The sequence below is a fragment of the Lathyrus oleraceus genome, chromosome 4, assembly GCF_024323335.1.
Source record: "Lathyrus oleraceus cultivar Zhongwan6 chromosome 4, CAAS_Psat_ZW6_1.0, whole genome shotgun sequence".
In the NCBI taxonomy this organism is placed as follows: Eukaryota; Viridiplantae; Streptophyta; class Magnoliopsida; order Fabales; family Fabaceae; genus Lathyrus; species Lathyrus oleraceus.
This window is the reverse complement of record NC_066582.1, coordinates 202,930,557-202,938,508: the sequence shown is the minus strand read 5'-3', so window position 1 is coordinate 202,938,508 and position 7,952 is coordinate 202,930,557. Positions and strand designations below refer to the sequence as shown.

General features: G+C 39.0%; 1 non-coding gene across 1 annotated transcript; it reads right to left on the bottom strand.

Moving 5' to 3' along the window:
- Positions 1 to 3,497: 3,497 nt before the first annotated feature.
- On the bottom strand, positions 3,498 to 3,604 carry LOC127077693 (small nucleolar RNA R71). The gene has a single exon (XR_007787477.1). It is a non-coding gene; the product is annotated as a small nucleolar RNA R71 (small nucleolar RNA).
- Between the last annotated feature and the right edge of the window lie 4,348 nt (positions 3,605 to 7,952).

Here is a 7,952-nt window from a genome sequence, read left to right as displayed (position 1 = left end):
CCCCACCTATTTTGGGTCCTCTTCCTCCTAACATTCCTGATGAGGCGGGACATGACACTGATGATGAATATGATCGGAGAGAGAGATCTCCCGTACCCCATGTGCCCCCTATCATCCTTCACCACCACACACCGCACCATCTTCTTCTTCTGCAGGTACCACTCCTGGCTTCTATATTACAGAGGAGATGTGGCGTGACCACATGGCTAGAGAGCAAAGGCATGACGACCTACTCTCTACCATCCAGCAACAAATGACGGATAACATGAACTTCATGCAAGAGTCGCAGCGGAGGTCAGACAGGTCCTACGACACTGTTTTACAGTCTCTGCTTACGATTACCAATACACAAGCCCGTCAGCAACAATACCACCAGCAACACATTGCTCTCATAGAAAACACTCAGGGTACCATTTTAGGTCACCTTCGAGAGGTGAGAACCGCTCAGGATGCCCTGATGGCGAGGATGGTTCAGAGAGACCGTCGTCGTACCCGATCCCGTCGTCCACCTCAGGATGGCGAGGGCACTAGTGGTCAGCAATAGCTTGTCAGGTAACTCTTCCCTTATCTTATTTCGAAACATTGGGGACAATGTTCGATTTAAGTGTGGGAGGAGACTCTTTCGTCTTTTCTTTATTGCTTTTCTCGTTTTCCTTTATCGCTTTTTCTTTACTGTTTTTAGATAGTTTATTTATTGTTATTTCCTTTTAGTTGTTTATTTTGCTTTTTAGTATAATGCATGAGTTTGACGAGTCACCAAATATAGTAGATCTTTAGTACAATCCTACCTCCCCATACATTTAGCCCCGCAGAATTTTTTTTTTGCAAAAGAAAATAGTGTTATTCAGAAAGTTTTCAGGTTTTAAAGACATGTTTTCAGTAAGGATGCGGTGACTTGGGAGAACTTTGCGAAACATCAGTATTATTTTAGCACCATAGACTTCGTAAATATAGGAACCATTCCCGAAACCCCATATACCATGGCTCTAATCATCATTTCCGTATAAGTCCTCAGTAGTTTATCTCAGCAGTCAGCTCCGGCCTACGTATCCTCTACGTAGGGGACCGATGCAAATAAGTGAATGATCCAGAAAAACAAAAAAAATAAAGGAAAGCAAAAAGGCAACTCCGGTATAGGTGACCCTCACAAAGTCATTTAAACCAAAGAATTGTAAAAAATTGCTACAAAAAGAAAAAGAAAAAGAAAAAGAAAAACTTACCCACTATTAGTTGGTTCAGAGGTATCTGGCACTGAACTCGGTAGGGCGGATTACGATCCGATCCCCAACAACTACAGTTGGATCCAATAAAAGGGTTAACACATGTTTATGTGCCAGAAACCTCATGCTCAGATCATAATCACTAACAGGCCACTCTACTACGAAGCATGTACGGATAACGGGCTTAATGTGATTGCGCCTGAATGAAAAGGACACAAAAGAGATGAAGAGGCAGGCCTAGGTATTGTGGGATAGTATGGGTTGGTTAATATATGAATGAATTTTATGTCCGTATTTGCGGATTAGTGTCATCATGATACCCTTAGTTCACCCAGTTAGTACCTATCACTGCATCCCGACTTGAACTTAGAATTTTTACCTAAAACACTCGTTTACACAAATTTTCTTTTATGAGCTTTTTAATGTTTTGCTTGAGGACAACAAAAGGTTTAAGTGTGGGAGAGTTTGATAACACTAAAATTTACCGTATTTTCGACTCCGATTTCACATGCATTCTAGTTGTTTTATTATCATTTTGTTGTGTTATTGCTATGTTTTTCTTTGTTTTCAGGTTTTTACTTTAATCGGTGTCCCGATCGAGAAAAGGAGCGAAAAAGAGCCAAAAATCCTAAAATTCAGCATTTTGTACTTGTGGCATACCCCATGGCTGGCGCCATAGACCCTGCCATGACGTGTCCAAGCTCAACTTCCCTCAACTCCCACGTTTCCCACTACCTCCAATAAGGCGCCTCTGATTGGCCTTGTGGCGGGCGCCATGGCCTTGTGGCGGGCGCCACAAGAGGAAAATAGTTTCCCTCCCATTTTCAAGTTGAAGGGCATCCAAGTCATTTCCATCTTTTTACTTGCTTATAAATAGAAACTCGAATTCACTTTTACAATCATCCAAACCTAGAGCAGAGGCAAACTCAGAGCAACTTTGTTTCACTTAGGCATATATTCAGTTTTATAAAGTGGTAATCGCTTCGCATTGGAGTGTTACCACAATTGTGTAATCGAGTTTGTGATAGAGTCTGTAATCGAGTTTGGAGCACTTTGGAAGGAAGTTAATCCTGCCGCCATTTTCATTTCCGCTTTGCAATTTATTCAACCCTCCGATTGGAGCAGGTTGTTATTACTTGTCTTTATCTTATTTATTTTCCCGCACTCGCTTTACTTTTATTTATTTCCTCGCACTCGCTTTACTTTTATTTATTTCCCCGCACTCGCTTTACTTTATTTATTTCCTCGCACTCGCTTTACTTTATTTATTTCCTCACACTCGCTTTACTTTATTTATTTCCTCGCACTCGCTTTAAATTATTTATTTCCCCGCACTCGCTTTAAATTATTTACTTTCCGCACTCGCACTACTTTTATTTATTTTTCGCATACGCGAAAGCGACAGTTCCTGTTAAATTAGTTCTTTTCAAAGTAGGAAACATTGCCCATAAGTAGCTCTATTAGCAAGTACTTGGATTATCCATTGATTACGTGAATTACATTCGACCCTGTCTTTATTAATTATATCTTTATTTCAATACTTTACTTTTCATTGCACACTCCAAAAACACTTATTTCGATTGCCTTTTATAAACACCATAACAAAAGATAACGATAGATTGACACTTGGTCTCTGTGGATTCGACAATCTTTTATATTACTCTGACGCGTTCGTATACTTGGGAAACACCGCATCAAGTTTTTGGCGCCGTTGCCGGGGACCAATTTCGTAAAATTTCATATTCCTGTTGTTATATCGTTTAGACTTAGGCTATTTCCCGCCGGTCAATGCGAAGAACTCGCAGCACCGGAAGTTTAAGCTTAGTATACCCTCTGGCGGAACCTGAACGTTACGCTCGCGCACATTTATTCTTTCATAGAATTAAGAGAGCTATGGCCGAAGATCAAAACCAAAGACCTCTTAAGGACTTCGCTCAACCATCAAATGAAGAACCTAGTTCTAGTATAGTAAACCCAACCATCCCAGCTAATAATTTTGAACTTAAACCATCCCTGTTGCAACTAGTGCAACAAAGACAATTCGCAAGTCTCGCTACTGAGAACCCAAACCAACATTTACAAATATTTCTTCAATTAGCAGACACTTTTAAAACCAATGGAGTTTCTCCTGAGGCAATACGTTTAAGATTATTTCCTTTTTCCCTCAGAGATAAAGCCCTATCATGGTTAGATTCCCTTCCACCCAATTCCATTACGACTTGGGATAACCTTAGAAGAGTTTTTCTTGCTAGATATTTTCCCCCGAGTAAGACCGCCATTCTTCGAAACCATATAACTAGATTTACCCAAAACCAAGGAGAATCGTTGTTCGAAGCTTGGGAGAGATATAAAGAGTTGTTACGAGCATGCCCACATCATGGCTTAGAAAATTGGTTAATCATTCAAACCTTCTATAATGGACTTCATTACAACACAAAGATGACCATCGATGCTGCCGCAGGCGGTGCTCTGATGAACAAACCTTATCCTGAAGCTAGTGCCCTCATCGAAGATATGGCTCAAAACCATCAATCATGGGGAGTCAAATGAGAGACAATTGAGAAGAAGGAATGTAAGAACAAAAATTGTTCTACAACAGATTCCAAGATTTTGATGATAACAAAAGACGAAACCAAAAATGGCACTCTAACAAAAAGTTTCTAAGTGTGCAGGAATCTAAACAAAAAGAAAGGAATCTGATTACGTCATCAGATACAGAATCATATCAGATACAAATTATCAAAAGCATCTGAAGTAGTAACGCGCTCAAGATGTTCTAACTCTGAGCAAAACAACAAAAACATCAGAGGCATCTGAACAAGGAGTACGCTCTAGAAGTTCTGAGTCTGAACAAAGGTATATCTCAATTCCAGAAGCTCTCAGCGTCATCTGAAGTCATCATCAGAAGCCTAAGAGATCAAAACATCAGAAGCTCCGAATCCACATAGCAAGATCTCAGATTAACAGAGTTACGTAGACTCTGATAATGGATTTCCTAATTCAGAATGAATAACGTCAACTTCAAATTTAAATGGAAAGGAACTATTGTTGGAAAGAAGTTATTCAGGGAGACAAAGTTGTTTTGGCAAGAAACAACAGAAGTTATGGCATTGATTCCTAATCAAGACAAAATTATCTGCCATCAATTTCAACGGTCCTTTCACCTCTATATAAAGGACAGCAATCAGCATTGAGAGACACACCAACGCACATAAACGTTTTCTTTTCTCTCTCTCTCTCTCTCTCAATCTTTCACGAAGCTTTTGCTTAGAACGTGAAACATTCTTTTGTTCTTACTGTTGTAATATTTGCTTTATCCTAGAAGCACTCTAGATTACAAAGCCTTTTTATCTATTACTTTATTTCCTCAAGTGACTCTGCGCAGTCTGTATACTTGAGAGGACTAAGAGATCTTTCTCTTAGACGTTGGTTGTAATAATCTTTCAAGATTAATGGATTAAGTCCTTACTGAAGGCGAAATCACCTTGGCCGGGTGGACTGGAGTAGCTTTGTGTTATAAGCGAACCAGTATAAATTCCTTGTGTGGTCTTTGTCTGAAAAAACGCTTATTTTCCAAAACAATTCAAACCCCCCTTTCTTGTTTTTCTCACCTTCAATTGGTATCAGAGCTTCGGCTCTGTTATTGATTTTCTAATCAAACACTTAACAGTGTAGAGAGATCCAGAACGAGAAAAACCATGGCCCACACAAATGAAAGAGACAATTACAATGCCAAGCCTCCTGTCTTTGATGGAGAAAAATTCGACTACTGGAAAGATAGGATTGAGAGCTTCTTTCTAGGCTATGATGCTGATCTCTGGGACATTGTCACAGATGGATACAAACCTCCTGTCACAGAGAATGGAGTTGAAGTTCCCAGAAGTAAGATGTCAGATGATCAGAAGCGAGTTTTCAAAAATCATCACAAGGCCAGAACCATACTTCTCAATGCTATATCTTACAACGAGTATGAAAAGATCACCAACAGAGAATCAGCCAAAGACATACTTGACTCTCTAAGGATGACTCATGAAGGAAACTCTCAGGTCAAAGAGACAAAGGCTCTAGCGCTTATCCAGAAATATGAAGCCTTCAAAATGGAGTATGACGAAGCCATAGAGGTAATGTTCTCTAGATTCCAAACTCTTATTGCAGGTCTCAAAGTTCTAAACAAAGGGTACACAACTGCAGACCACGTCAAAAAGATAGTCAGAAGCTTGCCAAAGAAGTGGAGACCCATGGTCACTGCTCTGAAGTTGTCTAAGGATCTGAACAATATCAGTCTTGAAGAGCTTGTAAGTTCCCTCAGAAGCCATGAGATAGAACTAGAGGAAGATGAACGTCAGAAGAAGAACAAGTCTGTAGCATTAAAGTCCAGATCTGAAAGACGCAAATCTGACAGAACCAAAGCATTCCAGGCCGAGACAGAAGATGCAGATGACTCTGAACAAGAAGATTCTGATGAGGAAGAAGAATTGTCCCTCCTGACCAGAAGAGTTAAACAACTCTGGAAAAAGAGGAACAACAACTTCAGAAGACCAAGACCCAGAGGGGATCGATCAGAATCAACCTCAAAAGGTAAAACTAACAAAGATGTTACTTGCTATGAATGTAAAGAAACAGGTCACTACAGGAATGAATGCCCCAAGCTAAAGAAAGACAACTCCAGAAAAGAGAGCTTCAAGAAAAATCCCCTCAGAACCAAGAAGGGACTAATGGCTACCTGGGACGATAGTGAATCTGACTCATCAGAATCTGACTCTGATGAACAGGCCAATGTAGCATTCATGGCTACCACATCTAATAACAGTTCAGATGAAGAATCTGAAGAGGTATTTTCTGAACTCTCTCGATCTGATCTAGAATCATGCTTGTCAGAAACTCTTAACTCATATCAGAAATTAAAACAAAAGTTTAAAGCAATAAAAGGCTGTCTTGAAGAAAAATTTGAAGAATGTGGCAAACTTGAGATGACAATTCTAAAACGAGAAGATGAAATCAAATCTTTAACATTACAAAGAGATGCAGCAAATAAAAATCATTTAGAACTGGAAGAAGCGTTATCTCAAGCTCCACAGACTTCAAATACGATAATTTATAAATATGAAGAAGCCTTTCAAGAATTTCTGAAAAATGGGATAGGAAGGAGTGTTATGGCATCAATGATTTATGGAGTCAGTCAAAACAATAAAAAGGGAATTGGGTATGATCCTAAGGAAGATAAAACTTCTACTAGTGACCAACTCAAATCTCCATTTTCATATCACTATACACACACACAAGAACAAAAATTTGAAAATGCTAGAAAACCCAAAGTTATAAAAAACTCTGGGAAAGCTAATCAGAAAGGACCCAAAAGACTCTGGGTACCAAAAGATAAGATTGTTTATGTTGCAGATATCCTATGCAGCAAAGTTCAAACACCAGTCATGGTACCTGGACTCTGGATGCTCGCGACACATGACGGGAAGAAAGTCTATGTTCCAAAGCCTGGAACTTAAAGACGCTGGATTCGTAGGTTTCGGAGGAGATCAGAAAGGAAGGATCAGAGGCTCCGGAACTATTGGTAATGGTACTCTTCCCTCTATATCTGATGTCCTTTACGTGGAAGGATTAATGCATAATTTGTTATCCATAAGTCAATTAAGTGATAACGGTTATGACGTGATCTTTAATCAAAAAACATGTAAAGCCATAAATCAAAACAATGGTTCTGTCCTATTCACAGGCAAGAGGAAAAACAATATTTATAAAATTAATCTTTCTGATTTAAAAGAACAAAATGTGAAATGTCTGATGTCTGTTCACGAAGAGCAATGGGTATGGCATAGACGCTTGGGCCACATTAGCATGAGAAAACTATCTCAACTAAATAAACTTGAGTTAGTCAGACGCCTACCTAAACTGAAGTTTTCTTCAGATGCTCTATGTGAAGCATGTCAGAAAGGAAAATTTTCAAAAACCTCTTTCAAAAAGAAAACTATTGTTACCACCTCTAAGCCTCTGGAACTTCTTCACATTGATTAATTTGGTCCTGTGAAAACAGCATCAGTCAATGGAAAGAAGTATGGACTAGTTATTGTTGATGATTTCAGACGCTGGATATGGGTGAAATTCCTAAAGCACAAGAGTGAGTCACATTCTGTATTCACTAGTTTCTGCTCCAAAGTGCAAAAAGAATTTGACTCTAAAATTATTAGAGTCAGAAGTGATCATGGTGGGGAATTTGAAAACAAAGATTTTGAGGAATTATTTGACTCTAATGGAATATCCCATGATTTCTCATGCCCTAGAACTCCACAACAAAATGGAGTTGTAGAGAGGAAGAATAGGACACTCCAAGAGATGGCCAGAACCATGATCAATGAAACAAATGTGGCTAAGCACTTTTGGGCCGAAGCTGTAAATACAACGTGTTATATTCAGAATAGAATCTCCATAAGACCTATTCTGGAAAAGACTCCCTATGAACTGTGTAAAGGAAGAAAACCAAACATTTCATATTTCCATCCATTTGGATGTTCTTGCTTTATTTTAAACACTAAAGAACATCTGAACAAGTTTGATTCCAAAGCACAGAAAGGTATTATGTTAGGATACTCAGAACGCTCTAAAGGCTACAGAGTATACAATACAGAAACCAAAATTGGGGAAGAATCAATTCATGTCAGATTTGACGATAAGCTTGACCCTGAAAAGTCAAAGCTAGTTGAAAATTTTGCAGATTTAGAA